We start from the raw sequence: 21692 nt of genomic DNA on the forward strand, positions 1-21692 counted from the left end.
ATTATTTTAAATTCTTTTTTCAGTGTTATGTAATTTAACTCTCGTTAATAAAAGACCCAGTTCTGAAAGGCAGTGAAAGATGGAGCTTGGAAGCAGAGGAGATTTAAAATACAGAAGCGAGTCCTCAACCTGCTTCAATGCTCTCCAAAAGCACCCTCCAGACACTTATTTGCATTTTCTAACTCTTATAATAAAATATTTTTTCTTTCCTAAATGCTGGTGTGTTGAAACTCTGGCATTTCCCTGCAGTGGAGGAGCATTCCCTCATTTTCCTGACATCCCAAATCCCTTGGCTGGAGGGGCTGAGTTGGATTCATTTGTGGTTTTTAAGTGTCCCTGGTGACTTGGAGGTGTTTGGGGGTTGGGATGATGTTCTGTCACCCTATTCTTATAAAGTTCTTCTAAGGCTTCTGATGTTTACATTTTTGCAGTGGAGTTTCTCATGCACTTTTCATGTAAATAATGATTGTTTTGCATTCCTTTCTGGAGGAGGAGAGAATTGATGGACTGTTGGTTTGACCAGTGTGGTTGGAGAGGTGGCAATTTCATCCTTCAACCCACGGTCACTTTTGGAATTCTATAAATACCAAGGTCTGGAAATAAACTGCCCCTTTTTTGCCTTGGGCATCTCAGCGTGCGAGTGTCATTCATCTCCTGTTGTATTGTGACAATGTTCAAGGTCCCTGTCCATGATTCCTGCGGCTCTTCCCTGCACATTGCCAGGGGTTGGAAGCACAGGGAATCTCCCTGATGTCGGGAATGACCCTGAGGTTGTATCCCTGGGCTGGCTGGGCTGGAATCAGCAACAGGGGGGGTGGAAATTCCTGCACATCCCACAGGGAGAGTCCCTCACTGGGACATCCTGGCACTGCCAGGGACAAAGGGCTGGACAAGCCCTGGGATTCCAGATCCTATTCCCAAAGACGCTTTCTCCCAGTGCTCCACCAACTGTGCAAAGCTCCATCATTCCCACACCATCATCTCATTCCTTCTCCTTATTCCCAGTGCCTGAAGGGGCTCCAGGAGAGCTGCAGAGGGACTGGGGACAAGGATGGAGGGACAGGAGCCAGGGAATGGCTGCCAGTGGCAGAGGGCAGGGCTGGATGGGATCTTGGCAATTGGGAATTGTTCCCTGGCAGGGTGGGCAGGGGCTGGGCTGGAATTGCCAGAGCAGCTGTGGCTGCCCCTGGAGCCCTGGCAGTGCCCAAGGCCAGGCTGGACATTGGGGCTGGCAGCACCTGGCACAGTGGCAGGGTGGCCCTGCCATGGCAGGGGTGGAATGGAATGGGCTGGGCTGTAAGGTCCTTCCCACCCAAACCATTCTATATCTTCATGATTTTTATCTGCAATTTTGTTCTATCCATGTTTTCTCCCCTCTTTCCTATCCTGCTTTCTGCATCCTGTACCAACAGTCACACTCCAGGGAACAGGTTTACCTAAAACATTTCTCATCTCTCCCTGCCCCTGCCTAGCTGGTGATTCTGCAGATTTATTATCATTTCCGAATTCCCTCCATTCCCACTTTGTCCAGAGTCCTTGTCTCCCTCTTAGACAGTTTGTCAGAGCCCTTTGGAACACCCTCACAATTCCAGGTTTCCATGGTCAGTCAGATCCACAGGCACAGCTGGGGGAGATCCTTCTCTGGCTGCTCCTCCTCCCATGGGGTGAGACACAATTCCGTCCCCTTCTCCTTCTCAGGAAAGTTGGGATAAAGGATAAGCCAGAGCTTTGCTCTTTTCCCACAGTACAGGAGCACTTCCCTGGGATGTGCTCCCTTCTCAGAGTCACCGGGGTGTTTCTGATGGAAGAACCCTGTATCCTGAATAATTGAGGAACAGCCCAGAAGCTTTTCAGGAGCCGAGTGGAAGAACTGCCTGGGGAAGCCCTACCCTGAGTGATTGCAGGGCTGTAATGACCCCACAGTTGGAGAAGCCTGGCCAGGGTTTGGGGTGGAGCAGCAGCAACAGGGGATGGAGCAGCTGCTACATCCTCTTCATCCTCTTCATCTCCCTCATCCCCTCATCCCGCTCCCCTTTCCCTGTCCTGCCTCTTGCAGCACCATGGCTCTGGTTAAAGCCACTTCGGTGCATTCCCAGACAAAAACTCAGCTCAATCCACGTCTGTGAGAAGCCCCACGTGGGCAGGGAACGTGGGCAGGGAACAGGGAATGTGTGCAGGGAATGTGAACAAGGATCACAGAATGTGTGCAGGGAATGTGAGCAGGGAACAGAGAAGGTGTGCAGGGAATGTGAGCAGGGAACAGGGAACGTGGGCAGGGAGCAGGGAATGTGAGCAGAGATTGGGGAATATGAGCAGGGAATGTGAGCAGAGAATGTGTGCAGGGATCGGGAAGGTGTGCAGGGAACAGGGAATTTGAGCAGGGAATGTGAGCAGGGATGGGGGAATGTGAGCAGGGAATGTGAGCAGGGGTCAGGGAATGTGAGCAGGGATTAGGGAAGGTGTGCAGGGATCAGGGAATGTGAGCAGGGATTGTGTGCAGGGATCAGGGAATGTGAGCAGGAAAGGAATGCAAGCAGGAGATCAGGAATTCTGTGCCATTCCTGCCCCTGCAGGAGGTGTGGAACTCCAAACCCCACCGAGTGTTCTGGCCTCAGCTCCCAGCCCAGGGAGGAGGCTCCAGGTGGAGCTGGACCATCCTGCAGGAGGGAATGTTCATCCCTGGGGTGTCTGCACCCCCCGGCTGGTCCTTCAGCTATGTGTGTTCCCTGAGAGCCACGGAATTGCTAGGCTTGGAAAAGGCCTCCAGGATCCTCAAATCCAACCTCATCCCTGCCCCAACATGGTCACCACTGATCCATGGCCCCAAGGACCATCCACAGGTTTTTGAGCACTTCCAGGCATGGGGACTCCCTCCAGCAAGGCCTGACCACCCTTCCAGGCAAGAAATTGTTCCTGAAATCCAACCTGAACTTCCCCTGGCCTGGGCCTGCTGGGGTTATCTTTTTGTCCAGAGATTGGGAATGAAATTTCCTGATCCTGCTTCACTTCCCGCCCTCAGAGACCTGCCATGCAAACACCAGCAGCAGGGATCCACCTTTCTTGTGTTAATGAAGATTTTTGGGAGAAAAAAAAGAATTAAGAAGGTGTGAGGAGGGTGACCTTATTAATTCCTGACTGTTGAATCCATTGCGTTTTAGTATCACCTCTCAGAAATCCAAGTTTTCTCCTGGAGTGGTGCTGTGGAAATCTGTCAGTAATTCAACAATTTGAAATTGAACAAAACCCAGAATGTGCAGTACTGACACCAAACCCAGCACAAACAGGGCCTGGACAGAGCAGCAGATTCCTGCAAGGATTTAAACCCATCTAGGTCAGTCCTACTGCCACAAGAAGAGAAAATTCCTCACCTGCACAGGGTGTTCCAGTCAAAGAAATCATTAAGAGCAGAATAATTCTCCCCAGCCCACCCCGCAGGGACAGTTATATTTGGTTCTGCCCTTCTTTGCCTGTTTTGCCTCAAGTTACAGGAGATGGCTGGGGGGGGATTTCCTTTCCTTTGTTTCCCAGCTGTGCTGAGTTCAAAACCGCTGCACTTGCAAAGCTCGCCCAGAAACTACAAAAGTGGGGTTTTCAGTCCTTGAAGAGAAACTTTTTGAGTTTTTCTTCAATTGAACCTCGCAGTAACTGAGATACCATTAACAAGGGTAAAAACTTCCCCAAATGTCACCCAAAGCCCCAGTTCAGGAAATTCCAGCTGCCAGGGCTGGGCTTAAAAATCTCATTGCTGTGCTAAAGTCACAGGGATCAGAATTTCCTGTGCTGTTTTGTGGGAGATGAATGAAGAAGAGCAGATGAGGGATTTCTGGGGGGGTTTGCACTCAGAGTTCCCCAGGAAAAAAAACCCAGACAGAAAAATCTACTTCTGGCTGTAAACAAAGCAGTGTTAACTGCAGGGCTGTGGGGAAAGAGAAGGAAATGACATTGTGGGGCTGGTTTAACAACCAGGGTTTGGTTGGAACAAGCTTGGGAAATCACAGGGAATATCAAATATCCACAGCAAGTGGGACTGACGGGAAATACTGGAGTCAGTAAGGGAATAATGTGCTCTGACTCCATGATTCAGAAGGCTGAACAACTGCTTTATTTAGCTAGGTTATATTACACTAATACTATATTATATTAAAGAGATACTACACTAAAAAATACTACACTAATAAAATACAACAGAAAAACCTGTGAGTGTCTGAGACAGTCAGGATACGGCTTTGACCCAACTGGCCAATCAATCCAAACAACCATCAGCAGAATCCAATTAATAAATCACTCTTGGTAAACAATTTCCATAACACATTCCACATGTGCCAAACAACAGGAGCAGCAAGTAGAGATAAAAATTGTTTTCTCACTGCCTTCCCCAGGAGAAATACTAGGAGAGAGAATCATGTCTCTCTCTGTTCAGACAATGTGAATACCACAAAGGGGGGTGTTAGTAGGACCCAAACTTTGGAGGTGTTTTAAGAAATAAAGGCTGGAATAAAGAGAGTACCAACATGGATGGGCCATCCCTGCAATTCCAGGTAGGCTTTCCTAATGAGGAATTCCACATTTACCCAACAGAGGCACTTTTCATCCTCCTGTGGGGAAGCAGCAGTTCAGCAGGTGCTCTGGGCACAGAGAATGTGGAATCCTGGAACGGTTTGGGTTGGAAGGGACCTCAAACTCCTCCTATCCCACCCCTGCCACCTCCTGATGCCCAGAGAGGAAAGAAATGCCTCACTCTGGAGCGGAAAATCTGGGACAGCCACTGGAGTCGCCTCATTCCACCAGCTCCAGTACTGGGTGGGAGAGGCAGCCACAGGTGTGGCCATAGCTCTCTTCACAGAGAGCAGCAGGCACAACTTCTCCAAGGATTTCTCCTAGGGAAAGGCAGTGAGAAACCTCAAAGAAGAGAAAATAATTCTTATCTCTACTTGCTGTGCCTGTTGTTTGGCACATGTGGAATGTTATGGAGATTGTTTACCAAAGAAGGGATTTGTTAATTGGACTCTGCTGATGGTCGGTTGTTTCATTGACCAACTGGATCAAAGCTGTGTCGTGACTGTCTGGTAAGGGTCACGGGTTTTTCTTTAGTATGTCTTTAGTATAGTATTGTACTAAAGAGATACTAAAGTATTAATGTAATACTTAATTAATACTATAGTATTAGTGTAACATAGTACAGCTTAATAAAGCATTTGTTCAGCCTTCTGAAATCATGGAGTCAGAGCACATTACTCTCTATGTTGAGGTCACACTGCATCGATACACAGGCACAAAAATTTGGTTTGAAAAGGACTCTCCACCTTCTTTTTTACCCCTGCATAATGGAATCAAGATGTTTTTGTTCTGATTGCAATTATTATTTTTCAGCCAGGGTGCAAATGGTGACAGCGTGTTGGATTATATTTTTTCCTGACTTAGAGTGTAGCCACTTAGAGATGGTTTACAGTGTATTGTAATTAGGAAACGGTTGACTTCTGATTGTGATAATGTGAATGTTAACATCTGTATTGTTTCACCCTTCTCAGGAGACTGAAAATGGAATAAAAGTTTTTTAAATGCCTCTCGGTTGCTCCATCTCTGGGTCAGAAAAGGGCTTAATCTGACAACAGAGCTCCTGCAAAAATAAAATCTCTGTGTTTGAATGCCAGAACAAACCAGTCCTGAGTGCAAACTGAGCCTCCTCAGCTTCTCCCGGGCGAAAACCTGGCTCAGGTAAAAGCTTTCCTCCCATTTGCCATCCTCACACCCCAGTGGAGTGGGCATTTCCCTCCCTGGAGGTGGCAGGCCCCTGCAGTGGCAGGAGGTGACAATCCTGGCTCCTGAGCCCTCTGTCTGCTCCTCCCAGCTCCAGGCTGATCCCATCTGGCTGGGCAGGAATCACAGGAGATCCTACAGCTGCATTCATCCCCATGGCAATGGCTTCCCGTGCTCCTGGGACGGGTGAGAAGGGGCTGGGATGGGGGATGGCAGAGCTTACACCGAGCCACGGCTGGGAGGTGACACCTCTGTCACCCCACTGTGCACCCACAGCTCTGCCCTGTGCTCTTCACGCAGAGCCACAACTGGGGCTGCCCAGGCTTGGACACCTGGGAGAAGTTTGGGGACACCCTGGAGGTGTTTGGGAATACCCTGGAGGTGTTTAGGGACACTCTGAAGTTGTTAGGTACACTCTGGAGGTGTCTGGGATACTCAGGATGTATTTAGGGACACTCTGGAAGTGTTTGGGGACACCCTGGACATACTTAGGGACACTGCAGGTGTTTGGGACACTCTGAAGTTGTTAGGAACACTTTGGAGGTGTTTGGGGACACCCAGAAGTTGCTATGGACAATTTGGAGATGTTTGGGAGACTCTGGAGGTGTTGGGGACACCCTGGAGGTGTTTGGGACACTCAGGAGGTATCTGGTGACACTCTTGCATGTGTTTGGGACACTCTGAAGTTGTCAGGGACACTCTGGAGCATTGTTTCTCCCCTCCAGCCAAGCAGCTGGAACAATTCTACTCCTTCCAAGGGGGATTCAGATAAATTCCCAAGTCACTCATGATGGAATCCTGAATCCTCCTGACCCCGTGCTGGAGTTCCCAGCTCCCGCTGCCTTCTTGTATTGCCATGGCCATTTCCCATTGTTAGCTGCAGAAAATCCCATTTCACCATTGGGCTGTTCCTGGAGGATTCTGAGGAGCATTTGCTGCTTCGCTTTAGGGTTAAAGCCCCTCTTTACTTCCATCAGTCCTTAATTACTGCTCTTAGAGGAGCAGCAGGGATTGAGCAGTGCTGCTTCAGAGACTTTATCTGCAGATAAAACCCCAGCAGTGCTTTTAGGAGAAGGGGCTAGACAGGATCTCTGTCACACTGAATTTAATGTGAAAAAATCCCATTTTATTTGGGTAACACCTTGTTTTCCTCAAAGCCTTTAGGGTGTAGCTTCTGCAGCTTTTTTTCCCCCTTGTCTTCCCTTTCCCTTTCCCCTTCCCTTTCCCTTTCCCTTTCCCTTTCCCTTCCCTTCCCTTGTTCCTTCCCTTCCCTTGTTCCTTCCCTTTCCTTCCCTTTCCTTGTTCCTTCTCTTTCCGTTCCTTTCCTTGTTCCTTCCCTTTTTTTTTCATCCTGGCACCCAAATCACTCCCTTTGGAATTCCCAATCCCCTGACTGGGAATTGTGACCGTAGCTAAAGGGCTGGCAGGGCAGCTTTGGGGTGAAACCATTGGGTTCCAGGTCTTCTGCCAGTTTTTAACCATTCCGTGTCCTGTTTCTCCGTTATCAGACAAGGATGAGCTTGGCTTTGCAGGTTTTTGGCAGAGTTGTGGGTGATGTGTTCTCCTTGTCCCACACCCAGGTCCAGCCTATTTTCCATGGACAGCTCCAGCACTGCTCATCCTGATGGGAATTATGAGCCCATGGAGCCTCAACCCCTCATGCCAAGCTTTGCTCCCAGCAGGGCAGAGGGGCCAGTCCCTCCCTGGGAGCCCTCTGGGGGTGTCCCTCTGTCTTTCCTGGCTGGAAAAGGGGCACAGGGAGGGAGAGGCTCCCCTCGAGGGTCTGAGAGTGAGGAGCAGACACTGCCCAGCTCTGAGCTGCACTCCCATGGTTTATTCAGGATCCAGGCTCTGGCCAGGCTGGGGATGGAGAGAAGGAGTTCAGCAACTGCAGGGAATGTTCATCCAGGGCTAAGCAGATGCTGTGCAAACGAGGCTGCTGCTAACGAGCCAGCGAGAGACGCCAGATCCTCAAAGGCAGAACAGCAGCGAGAACAGGGAGAGGCTTTAGTGCCAACCTGAGTGTGGAAAACATCTCATACCCTCCCTCCCTGAGGGTGGAAAGCCTCTCCCAACCTCCTTTCCTGGGCATGCAAAACCTCTCTGTCTTGGTTTGAACAGACAGGTGTCTGCTGAGGAAGGCAGGAGCCTCCCTTAAAATGGAAAATGCAAACCCCCTCCCTCTGAATTATTATTTTGAAATTAAGGGGATCTCAGTCAATATGAGAGTAGGAATAACAGATCCGGGAGCAGGAATAACAGTTCTTTATTAGGGAAAAAATTAAAATAAAATAAAAATAGAGTGATACAAAGAAAGCAGTGTCAGAGTGCGAGCAGGCCCTGGCACGCTGTGGCTCAGGCTGGTGGCACAGCCCCATCCCAGGGGGGCTCAGCCCTCCTGCAGTGCCAGCTGTGGCTCTGCTGCAGCAGGGATCCTGCACAAGGGGGGAGTTTTCCTCTGCAGCTCCAGGGCTGCTGCAGATGGGCCTGGGCTCCCTCTGGCAATGCAGGGCAGCAGAAAGCTGCTCCTCTGGCAATGCAGGGGGCAAAGGCTGCTGTGCTGTGCCAGGCTCAGATTGGAACCAGGTAGGAATGCTTGGCTCCTCCCCTGGGCGGAGCATCTCCCCATGGGATGCTGGGATTGGATCAGCCCTGCAGGGACACTCAGTGGCCATGGAGAGCAGAGATCTCCTGGAGGGAGGATTGGCTGTGGGAGAGATCAAGAAAACTGCCCCAAGAACAGCAGAGAACTGCCCCAGCTCTGACAGGTGGGGGTAGGACACACAGCCCAGACACATCTTCCAACCCAGGACATTCTCCCAACCTCCTCTCTTACTGTCACATGGATTTCCAAGGGGACCTCAGGATCCCCCTCCCTGCCCTGGGCCTGTCCTGACAAACCAGGCAGCTCCAAGGATGTGCTCCTGCCTTGTGGGATCAGAGCAGAGCCCACAGGAATTTCTGCCCAGCTGAGGAGCCAAATCTTCCTGTTTTGTTAAAGTCAAATCTCTCCCATCCACCATTTTTGAGGAATATTACGAGACCTCCTATTTTTTTCCCCTGTTTCTCAAATGTCAAGTAGATCTTTTACAGCAGCTCTTAAGAAGATAAAGGGGATTAAAGGATCATTTTATCCTATTTAAAGTTAGCTCTGAGACGATAGGAGTAAACAGGAACATTTTAAAGGATGTTAATCTCGGCTCTTTTTTATCCCCCCTCTCCTTTTCTTTTTCTTCTTCGCCAGCAAAATTTCACTTTGCTGGATGTGTTCCCTTTTGAGGGTGAAATGATTGCAAAGAGGCAAATGCTGCCACCCTTTCTCCTCACTTCAAAAAGCAAACACAAAATATCACTCCTGATTGCAATATTAAACATTAAGTTTAAATTAGGCTGTCAATCATGGGCTTAGAGTTTATGGAAAGAGATGGAGGGGATCAGAGGGGAACAAAAAGGTTTTGGGCAAGGGAGGGAGCCTGTCCCTGCTTGTGGCACCCCAGAAAGTGAGGCCACAGCTTGTTAGCAGCAGAATAATGAAGATAACATTGTTTGAAAAAACTCAAGCAGCATAAATTTGAGCTTTAGAAGGTGCAGGGGGATTTCAGGATAAGCTGTCAGGAGGCAGAGCCAGACGTGGTAACATCTGATGGTTCTCTCACACCTCACTCACAAAGTCAGCTCCTCTGTCGGTGTTTGTAACCCAGCACAGCCCACAAGGACATCAGTCCATCAGAGAAACCAGCACCTCTGATATCAGACCCTGGCAGCTTTGATAAATCCGGGATCAGGGGCTGCCTCAGCAGCTCCAGAGCCTGGCTGTGAGCTCAGGCTGCCCTCGGGGCTGGCAGGGAGGGCACCCCCTCCCCAGAGCAGCCCCCGCACTCCTCCTGCCCCTTCCAGGCTCCAGCAGATCCAGCAGGCAATTGCTGGCTTCCAAAAACCCCCAAGCATCAGCTCCTCTACGGCAACTCTCATTTTCCTGGAGATTTTATAGACTCCAGTGGATCCAGGCGTTTGGGATCAGACAAGGGGTGGTGCAAAAGGCAAAGTGTGCTAGGGGTTTGCTGAGACGTCTCCCCAAGCAGGGCCTTGCTGTGGCTTCCAGAACGACCCCCTGGTTTTGGGACATATCTGGGGATGTGGGATCCAGCCCCAAGGTGAGGGGGGGCAGAGGGAGGGGCTCACAGCAAAGGAGCCCTGGGTGGGTCTCAGCAGGCTCTGAATATTCAGGAGGAGCAAAGTCACCTCTGGGGTTTGGTTTTTGGCTGGCTGTGAAAGCAGCAGAGCTGTTGCTGTGGCAGCTTTTGGCTCAGGTACCCATCACAGCTTCCCCTCCCAGAGTGTTGAAGATTTGTTCATCCTGTGTTTATTTCCCTTAATCTAAAATAAAAGTCACAGAGCCTTCAAGTGCATGTTTTACTCTTTGTTTGAGCAACATAACAAAGAAAAACAATTGCAAAGGCAGGCAGTGCATTCCACTTCCAGGCTTTCAAGGGATTATTACCAATGGCAGGAGAGAAGGGAATTGCAGCTTTGGAAACTCAGGGGGAAATACTGGGACAGCAGCTGCATTAACGAGCTTCCCTCATTTTTAAGCTGTACTAATTATGTTCATTTAACACCAGACAGGAAAATATTGACAAACAACGCAGGAATTAAATGGAATTTCCAGCCATGGTGCAGCTGAACCTCTGCTGGAGTCTCTGGAGAGGGGCTGAGCACAGGGGCTGGGCTGGGATGTCCTGCACCAAAGGCAAGGACCTGCAAGGGAAAGGGCAGTTATTCCATGGATGGAATGGCATGGATGGGGCAGTTATTCCATGGATGGAATGCCAGGAAAAGGGCAGTTATTCCATGGATGGAATGGCATGGAAGGGGCAGTTATTCCATGGATGGATCTGCCATGGAAAGGGCAGTTATCCCATGGATGGAATGGCATGGAAGGGCAGTTATTCCATGCATGGAATGCCAGGAAAAGGGCAGTTATTCCATGGATGGATCTGCCATGGATGGGGCAGTTATTCCATGGATGGAATGCCAGGAAAAGGGTAGTTACTCCATGGATGGATCTGCCATGGAAAGGGCAGTTATTCCATGGATGGAATGCCAGGAAAAGGGCAGTTATTCCATGGATGGAATGGCATGGATGGGGCAGTTATTCCATGCATGGAATGCCAGGAAAAGGGCAGTTATTCCATGGATGGAATGCCAGGAAAAGGGCAGTTACTCCATGGATGGATCTACCATGGAAAGGGCAGTTATTCCATGGATGGAATGCCAGGGAAAGGACAGTTATTCCATGGATGTAATAGTATGGATGGGACAGTTATTCCATGGATGGATCTGCCAGGGAAAGGGCAGTTATTCCATGGATGGAATGGCATGGAAGGGCAGTTATTCCATGGATGGAATGCCAGGAAAAGGGCAGTTATTCCATGCATGGAATGGCATGGAAGGAGCAGTTATTCCATGGATGGATCTGCCATGGAAAGGGCAGTTATCCCATGGATGGAATGGCATGGATGGGGCAGTTATTCCATGCATGGAATGCCAGGAAAAGGGCAGTTATTCCATGGATGGATCTGCCATGGATGGGGCAGTTATTCCATGGATGGATCTGCCAGGGAAAGGGCAGTTATTCCATGGATGGAATGGCATGGATGGGGCAGTTATTCCATGGATGGAATGCCAGGAAAAGAGCAGTTATTCCATGGATGGATCTCCCATGGATGGGGCAGTTATTCCAGTTGTGGATATGCCAGGGAAAAGGATCTGGGCTGAGGCAGAGGGTGCCCTGTGGGCCTGGCAAGGCTCCACCAGAGCCCCTTGTCCTGAAATGAGAGCCCTCCCTCCCTCCCTCCCAGTACAGACCAGCTCCCTCTCTCCTCCCTGTGTGGCTGTCACAGGGATCCAGGTGCTCCATCCAGGAGTTTTAGGGATGTCAGGGTAAGCCTCTCCTCCCCTCTCCTCTCCTCTTGGAGTCTCATCAGCCCCCACCTGGCTCTAGGCACCCCAGTGCAGGAGAACCCAACACTGTGATTCTCCTGTGCCAGAGGAAGATTAATCAAATCCATCCTCACTAATTGGTTCCCTGAAAAAGGACAGCCTGGATTGGTACCAGGTGCAGGGTCATTAATAGGGATCATCAGCTGGATGAGAGAGACCCTCTGTTAATAAGAAAATATCCTGGTTTTATGAGGGAGTCCAAGCTTTGATGGCCAGGAAAGCGACGCAGGATGTTCTGGAGAGCTGTCAGAGCAGAACCTGGCTCATCAGGGCCTGTCACCAGCCAAGGCCAGCCCAGCCTCTCCCTGAGAATGGAAAACGAGCAAGCTCCCGGCAGCACATCGATCCCACAGCCTGGGCCTGCCAGATAAACACTTCAGGAAAAGCTTCCAAAGAAATAATTTGGACATCCATTATCTCAGGCAGCCCAGCAGAGCTGCATTCCTGCATTCCCATGGTGCTTCCAGAGGGGTTTGGGCCCAAGTGGCAGTGCTGCAAAGCCCAGATATGGGACTGGGGAGGGATGAAACAATGGGGCAGGGAGAGGAGGCAGCCTGTGGCTGCAGAGGGTTGGCTTTGAGGCTGGGACACTATCAGAGTGGTTCTCCCCTTTTCTTCTGCTCTGAGTTGTGTTTATCAGCCCTGTGGAGATCCGAGCTCTCCTCTGGCTCCTCTGCACAGACACGGTGGTTTTATCTTTTTTATAGAAAATAAACCCCAGCATAAGCCAGGGGATAATTCCTGGCAGTGCCAGTGCTCCTCCCGGTGTGCCCATGGCCAGGCTGGTCCCTCAGGCTGGGGAGGCAGCTCTGGTCCCTCCCTGGAGACTCAATCCCAGCCCCTGTCCTCAGCTCTGGGGACACAGGTCCCTTTCTCCCAGAATTTCCCCTAGGGAGGGGCCAAAGGCTGCTCAGAAATCTCACCCTGATGAGGTTTTGCTGCCCTCTAAGATGGGGTGGGGTTGTTGGTCACTGCTGCATGAAAGGGGGCAGACAGAGGGACAAACGAGTGACAGGGGGATCAAGGGAAGGAAGTTGGGGATTTTGGAGGGATTCTGCTGTTCCTGTTTCCTGGGGGTGAGCAGCACAACTGGGGGGCACCAAGAGCAGCCCCAGCAGCTGTTCCAGCTGTGCTGAAACTGCTCTGGCCCTCCCAGGTCTGTGGTGGAGGAGCAGAACAGAAGGATTAAGAGGGATGGAAGCACCAGGCATGAGGGGCCATGGAAATCATAAATCCTACCCCTGCCATGGGCAGGGACACCTTCCACTGTCCCAGGTGGCTCCAAGCCCCATCCAGTCTGTCCCTTCCAGGGCTCCAGGGGCAGCCACAGCTGCTCTGGGAGAGCACCCAGAGATGCCTGGGGGCCATGTCCCAGCCTGGCTGAGCAGGGAGCAGCACAGCTGCTGTGCAGCTGTGCCCAGAGAGCTGCAACTCAGACAGAAACAACTGAGAAATATGGCTGGGAGCCACCTCTGGAGCACTTTGGTGTCCCCTCTGCCCCAGCCCTCATCACCACAGCCCTGCAGGCGCTGTCTGAGCCGTGTCTCAGGCACAGGAGCAAATGTTGCAGTGCTCTGATGAACCAGAGTTAAACTGAACTCAATTGAATCAAGCCTATTTTCACTGGGAATGAGCTGCTAATGTGGTTTAACCATCCGCTGGAGAAGTAATTCGGATTAATTTCCCTGAAAACTCCCGAGCAGGGGAGTCCTGCATCACCAGAGGCCTGGGCAGAGGCACAGTGACCTCTCCATTACCCAGTGTCACCATGTCCTGCAGTCTCCTACTCCAGCAATTTTCCCATTCTGTGGGACAGCAAAACACCATGAGTGTCACAGACACATTTTCTGAAAAATCCTTTGCTAGGATTTTTCTCCTGAGAAGCTGAGAGGCCTCAGAAACGAAATGTAAACAATAATTATCTGATTGCTTGGAATGTTGCAGTGCATCTTTTATTGGTCTCATGTGAATTGTTTTTACTTGATGACCAGTCCCAGTCCAGCTGTGTCAGACTCTCTGGTCAGTGACAAGATTTTATTATCATTCCTTTGCTGGTCTTCTGATGTCTCCTTTCTCTTTCTTTAGGATAGTTTTAGTATATAATTATAGCATGATATGATATGATATGATATGATATGATATAATATAATATAATATAATATAATATAATATAATATAATATAACATAATATAATATAATATAATATAATATAATATAGATCAGCTTTCTGAAACATGGAGTCAAGATTCTCATCTCTTCCCTCATCCTGGGGACCCTCAAACACTACCACACATGAGCATTAAACAGCCCTGCTCCAGCCATGCAGATGGATTTGAAATCACCACACCAGCTAAAGAGCTCTGTGCAACAAGTACCTTGCCCATAATGGGAAATTCCTTTAATTCTCCATTGACTGATTTATTTATTGCCCTCTGATGAGGTGTAACACAAATCCACCATCCAGCCCAGAGGCTGCGGACTGGGCCCAGCGCTTTGTGCCTGCTGTGAGGGGCTGGATTCTCCAATTGAATTACAGTTATTGTTCTGCTTGTGGCACTTGTCACGTCTCCTGGTGACAGATGGCTCTGCGAATGACAGCAAATTTGTGTTTCATTAGGACACTCAGCCCGCAGATCGATCCTGCTGCACGAACCCTTCAGAGAGCACCTGGCTGCCGGGCTCGGCGGGATGTGAGGGCTCCCTGGCACACAGGCGTTGTGTTTGGAATAAAGCCCCACTGATTCCCACACAGCCACTAAGCAGCTCCGACTGGCACCTCCTCCTCTGCTGGTGGCATTTCCGGGTTCTGTCAGGGCAGAGCACCGAGGCCTCTCCTGCTTCCCTCACGGCCCGGGCACGGCCCTGGCTCCATTCTCCGTTGCCCTCTTGTGGTTCTGGAGCAACAGCTCAGCTGAAAACCTCCCCAGACCCCGACAATTCTCCGAAATCACAGCCTAACACACTGAAGGAGACTGCCGGTGTCTTGGAAACTCAAAACATTTCCAAAAGGCTTTGTTTTGTTTAACCCCCTCCTCCTCCCTCTCATTGTTCCATCCTTCCCCTGCTCCACTGGCATCATTGATTCCATCCAGGAGTTTCTCTGGAGTTCAGGCTCTATTGATGACTTGGGTGCTAATGAGTCCTTCCAGTGTAGGCAGCAATGCATAAAAAATGTGTTTTAAACCTCCTCTTTATGGAGCATTGATTGGGTGTGATTAAAAGTGGGTATGAGGCTTTAGTTACTAACTGCTGAGTGCTCAGACATCACCACAGGAACCGCTGGGAATGAAGTTCTGAAAGGGCTGGTTGTGCTTGGAGGGTGCAGATAAGCACAGCGTTGGTGTCAGGCTCTGGGTTCACTGAGGGGAAGATTCCTGCAGCAGATACTTGGGGAAAATCCTCCCCTGGAAGGGTGGGGAGGCCTTGGCACAGGCCCCCGGAACAGCTGTGGCTGCCTCTGGATCCCTGGAAGTGTCCAAGGCCAGGCTGGAATACTCTGGGACAGTGGAAGGTGTCCCTGCCCATGGCAGGAGTGGGATGAAATGATCTTCCAAATCCTTTCTAACCCAGCCTCTATGATTCCGTGGATCCAGCCACTGAGATTCCATGAGCCCAGCCATTGAGATTCCATGAACCCACCACTGAGATTCCATGAGCCCAACCAGTGAGATTCCATGGACCCCCCCACTGAGATTCCATGAACCCAACCATTGTGATTCCATGAGCCCAGCCACTGAGATTCCATAAAGCAACCATTGTGATTCCGTAAACCCAACCATTGTGATTCCATGAACCCCAACCATTGTGACTCCATAAATCCAACCACTGAGATTCCATGAGCCCAGCTACTGAGATTTCATGGTCTCTTTCTATGGAGGCAGGATGGGAATTGCAGAAAGGAGTTCCTGCCCTGCTGGAGGGGCTCTCCAGGGTATGGAGAATCTCTTTTGAAGTGGAATTTGTACCCAGCCCACCCAGTCTGTCTCAGCTGCCACTCAGGGCACCCTCAGACAGGGGGCTTCATCCCAGTGCCTCTGTCACCCACCTTAACCCCTCGCTGAGCTCACTGCTGTCACTCCTGACTCACAGCAGGGCCACTGGGGCCAGTCCCAGGCCTCCCCTGCTCTGTGCATGCTCAGCGTCAGGAGCCTCTGGCCCTTACAGAGGAGGAAAATCTTATAAACCCTGTCTGATGTTGAGCAGCAGCTTCATGAATTGCAAAACTGCTTTTAAATCTGGGCATTACAGGAAGATCTGTTCTGGTTTGGTGCCTCTGTCACTAAAGCTCCCCACATGCCCCTTACCAAGGCAATTAAAGAGTGAGAAATCATCAGGTCTGGGCCAGTCCCCCCTGGGGACCCCTCTGACTGAATATTTCATCTTCCAGAGCTATTTGGGAAGTTGGAGGGAGAGTCAGGAGTGAGGGGAGTTTTTGTCAGGAGGAAAGCCAGACGAAGCCCAAGGAGCCTCTCCTTTAAGGTATAAATCTCCTCAGTTTCATTTCCTCTGCTCAGAGCGCGGAGTGGAAGGAAAAACAGCAGCAAAGCCTGGAGGGCAGAGAACTCCTGACGCATCCCTGGCTCACCATCATAAAGTCTCCTGGCCCCAGAGTCCCCATTAGGGGCTGGACTTGGAAGAGCAATAAAGAATGTCAGGCTGACAAATCTATGCCATCAGCAGAGATCTCCTCTGCAGTGGCCAGGATGATTGCCCAGCTTTATTGCCCCTCTCTGGACCTGCAGCTGGGATTTCTCTGCTCCAGCTCAGAGACAGGAACCAGCAGCTCCACAGCAGCTCTGTGCCCAGCTCAGCTGTCACTCCAGGATTACAAATTTGGTTGGATAAATCTTCAAAGGTCAATGACTGACAAAATCAAAGCAGATTGCTAAGAAAGGAGGAAAATATAAATGATGGCATTGGCTCAGGGTAATAGAGACACAAATGGATATCAAATCCTGGATGTCAGACTACAGATTCTGCCACAAACCTATTTCAGGGTGGGGAGATGCACAGCAGCTGCTCCAAACACATTCTGGACTGTGCCAAGGAAACATCTCAGCCAGGAAGAGGACATGTATTTATTTCTGTGTATTTCTGTGTATATATTTTTTTCTGTATTGTATTTCTATGATCACTCTGAATTTCTGGTGCATCTGGAAATGCAGAATTCTGCAGGAAAAGTCCCGTTCTACCTCATGGTGAGAATGATGGGATCATTACCACTCCAGCTTGTTCATGAAGTCCCCAAACAATAACCAGGACAATCCAATACACAGGGTTCCTTTCTTCCTCCTGGTCTTTAGCTCTCACAAACCTGGTGTGCATTAATGTGGGGTGAGAAATCAGATGGATGTGATAAAGGGGGTCCTTCTGGCTCCCCACAACACCCTGGCTGTTAGATTAAACCATTTTCTTACCCAGAGATGGGGAACTGAGAGTAGTTTTAAAAATCTTTATTCTATTTTTAGTCTCATGTGAAGGGTGAGACAATACAGATGTTAAAATTTATGCCATTACAATCAGAAGCCACCTATTTCCTAATTACAATACTGTGGTGGTGTTCACAGGGGTCCCAGGATGAGGGAAGAGATGAGAATGTTGAATCCATGTTTCAGAAGGCTTGATATATTATTTTATTCTATATAATATATTAAAATTATACCAAAAGAATAGAAGAAAGGATTTAATCAGAAAGCTGGCTAAGAATAGAAAAAGAATGATAACAAAATCTTGTGACTGACTGAGACAGTCTGGACAGCCGGACTGTGATTGGCCATTAATTAGAAACATCCAACATAAGACCAATCACAGATCCACCTGTTGCATTCCACAGCAGCAGATAATCATTGTTTACATTTTGTTCCTGAGGCCTCTCAGCTTCTCAGGAGAAAAAATCCTAAGGAAAGGATTTTTCTGAAAATATCATGGCTACACACTACATTATAAGCATTTCTTTAAAATGCTTTTCTTTAAAACCATCCTTTAAATTCCATTTCTCTCTCAACATCTGTCTTATTCCATAACATTTCTAAATCAGCATTTCTTATCTCAAAGTTTACATTCAAATACATACTACGTAAACCTTCTGTCAAGCTTTAAACATTTTCTACAAATCCATTTCCCACACCTGACAGAAGCCCTGGTGAGGTGAAGGTGGGGCTCTGCTCCCAGAGAATGGGGCCAGGAGGAGAGGGAACGGCCTCAGGCTGGGCCAGGCTCAGCGTGGGTTGGATATTGGGAACATTTCTCCGCACAGAAGGTTCTCCAGGCCTGGCACAGATGCCAGGGCAGTAGTGGAGTCTCCATCACTCCAGGGATTTGAAGCCCTGAGAATGTGGCACTGGGGACACGGTCTGTTGGGATGGAAAGTTTGGCAAGAAAGTCTCACAGATGTGTTTGCTTGGCAGAAAGATCTCTGCATGTAGAACCTGAGAATGGAATAGAGATGGAAGCAAGTTTTGATGTAGAAGTAAAGAATTGCTGAGCCAGTCTTACTGGATAACCAAGGAGGCAAAGGGTCTGTTAGTTAGAAGGGGTTTTTATGGCTTAGAACAAAGGATAAACCCACCCAAACAAGAAGATGTTTTACCAAGCAGGAAGATTCCATAGGCAAACAAGGCAGCAAATGTGGCAAGTAGAAAAAAGGTCTCAGAATTTTCCACTGCAAGAAAACTGGAAAACATCTTCTGGCTTAAACTGTAACGTACTAACTTTTAGTGATTGGAGAACAGTAACATGAATATGGTAATTATAGCAGTTATGATAGGCTGTAGATAATAGTTAAGGTATAGATTGGTTCTGCTGTATGGGGATGCTCAGCAAAGAAAAGTATATAATGCAATGTAACCAAAACCAAAGGGTCTCCGTGCCTGCCTGCAGCTGGAGCTGACAGCTGTGGGCACAGCTCTGTCACCCACAACCCTGGACTGCTGTAACCTCTTGGATACAATAAACTGCATTTTGGAGAGCTGCCTGGAGCCCCACATCTCTCATTCAGGCTCTTACAGACTCTAACATTTCTAGATTTCCAAAAGTGACAGTGGATTGAAGGGTGACAGTGCTACCTCTCCAATGACACTGGAACTAACAGTATATCAAATTTCTTCTCCTCCATAAAAGAATGCAAACCAATAATTTATTTACATAAAGTGTGTCAGAAAGTTTGATACAAGAATGTAAACATCAGAAGTCTTATGCAAACTTAAAAATCAAGACAACAGGACACCCAGCAGGGATCCTGCTCTGGAGTGAGCTGGGTTGGGAAAGCCCTCTGGGATCATGAGTCCAGCCATCCCCAATACTGACTGTAGTAAGAGCCTGAATGAGAGATGTGGGGCTCCAGGCAGCTCTCCAAAATGCAGTTTATTGTATCCAAGAGGTTACAGCAGTCCAGGGTCGTGGGTGACAGAGCTGTGCCTACAGCTGTCAGTTCCAGCTGCAGGCAGGCCTGGAGACCCTTTGGTTTTGGTTAAAATGCATTCTATACTTTTCTTTTGGTTACAGTGCATTATATACTTTCCTTTGCTGAGCATCTTAGTACAGTAGAACCAATCTATACCTTAACTTTTATCTACAGCCTATCATAACTGCTATAATTACCATGTTCATGTTACTGTTCTCCAATCACTAAAAGTCAGTACATTACAGTTTAGGCTAGAAGTTGCTTTTCAGTTTTCTTGCATTGAAAAATTCTGAGACCTTTTTTCTACTTGCCACATTTGCTGGCTTGTTTGCCTGTGCTATCTTCCTGCTTGGTAGAAACATCTCCTTGTTTGAGGTGGGTTTATCCTTTGTTCTAAGCCATAAAAACCCCTTCTAACTAACAGACCCTTTGCCTCCTTGGTTATCCAGTGAGACTGGCTCAGTAATTCTTTTCTTCTGTATCAAAACTTGCTTCCATCTCTATTCCTTCATCAGACTCTACATTTAAAAATCTTTCTGCCAAGCACACATATCTGTGAGACTTCCTTGTCAAACTTTCATCCTTCCCAACAAGAGTCAAAAAATAAAAGTGCTCTGTTTACCTTGGAAGAGCTGCGTGTGCACGTTGTGCTATTTCGTATCCTGTAGTGACAGTGTCCCTGCAGCTGGGACAGCCCTGCCCTGAAGGAATCCTCTGCTCTCCTCACATGTGTGGGGAAGTGGCCTCAAAATGTGAATAAAATGCCTGGAAATGCCCAGGACTTGTGTTTGCTTTGGTGCCTCCAGCTGTGCCCACACCTGGAGCTGCTTCTGCAAACCCTGAGCAGGGCACAGAAAGTGCCTGGGATGTGCCCAAAGAGCCTGAGCCAGGCTGGGCAGTGCCAGGGCTTGAGGCTGGCTCCATGAGCCCAACCACTGAGATTCCATGAACCCACTACTGAGATTCCATAAACCCAACCACTGAGATTCCATGAACCCAGCCCTGAGATTCCATAAAACAACCACTGAGATTCCATGAACCCAACCACTGAGATTCCACAAACCAAACAACTGTGATTCCATGAACCCAACCATTGTGATTCCATGAACTCAACCACTGAGATTCCATAAACCCAGCCACTGAGATTCCATGAACCCAACCACTGAGATTCCATGAACCTCCAGCAGCACCTTTGGGATCTGCATCAGGAGCTCTTCCCTCTCCCCAGCATCCCAGCCCTGCTCTGCCCTGCCAGGCTTGTTTCTGTGGAGGTTTTTGTGTTTGTACAGGCTCAGAGCCCACAGCAGCCCCTCTATATCCCTTACTCACTTTTCCCACTGCAATTCCAAGCAGCCGTTGCTGCATCCCAAGGACATTGACAGATTTGTCCCCAAATTTCCCCATTTCTGCTCCACACCTGGGCCTGGCCATGCTGGGGACTCCCCTTCTGGTTCACATCTTATCTATTTATATCATAAATTATGGTCTAGGTATATTTATATGTATTCTGCTTCATAAATATGGATGTACTACAAATCCAGGCCTTGTGGAGAGCCTGAAAAGCATTTTTGGGCTAATCTGGGGAATATTTAAGCAGAAACAGCTCTGCACCGACTACCAGGAGAGAAGAGCTTCCAGAAAAATCAGACTGGCAAGAATTTGGTGGAAAAGGCTGGATTTTGGGTCCTGTTCCCCATGAGAGCCCAGCCCACGGCTGAGGGAGAGGAGAGGCCCAATTAGGTGAGTTAAGTACAATAACAGTGAAATGCTGCACACATTCCACTGCAATAAAAATGATAATGATTCTACTGAAAAATATCATTACTTCACACTCATTTAATTCTGGAAATCTAAATTCACAAAGGAAACAAGAAGCCCTTTAATCTCAGGGTAGATAAATAGCCCAATTTTATTTCTACTATTATTTTTTATCCGTTTCCAAGACATTTTATAAGACTGCAGAACACGAGAGCTTGGTTTAATTAACATTATCACATTAAAAAGCACAGCCAAAAATTTCATGGCATTTTAATTGAAATATAATACTGTCTCACTTCATTTTTATTCTTTTTTTCTGCATTGAGCAGAAGATGAAAAACAGAGTCTGCACTGATTGCTGGCCTGGATGTGGTGGATTAGCAGCGAGGGGTTATAAAAGTGGCCATTTGCTCGGCCTAAGTAGGAAGGAATTTTCCCATTTCCTTTGTTCCCACCCCAAAACAAGGCTCTGCCTCCACAGGTGATGCCAATTCCACGCTCATATTTTTTGGATGGAGGTTTGTGCACCTGCTGCCCAGGATAAAGAGGCAGCTCTGTGCTCCAGCAACCCCTTCCAGCAGAGCACCTTGGAACCTGTCACATCCTGGCCTTTGGCAGCAGGGATCCAGCTGGGAGCCTCTGCTGGAAAATGCCAAAATTTCTCTTTTTCAGAGCTTTGGGAATGTTGCTGGCACCTCCCAGGGAAGGAGGGCAGGAAAAACATGGAGTGGGGCCTGTCCCAGCTGGATGTGGCATGAGGGTGTTTGGCAC

Source organism: Melozone crissalis, unplaced genomic scaffold (assembly GCF_028551555.1).
Source record: "Melozone crissalis strain CALT ecotype California unplaced genomic scaffold, PUWL_Pcris_2 ptg000111l_1, whole genome shotgun sequence".
In the NCBI taxonomy this organism is placed as follows: Eukaryota; Metazoa; Chordata; class Aves; order Passeriformes; family Passerellidae; genus Melozone; species Melozone crissalis.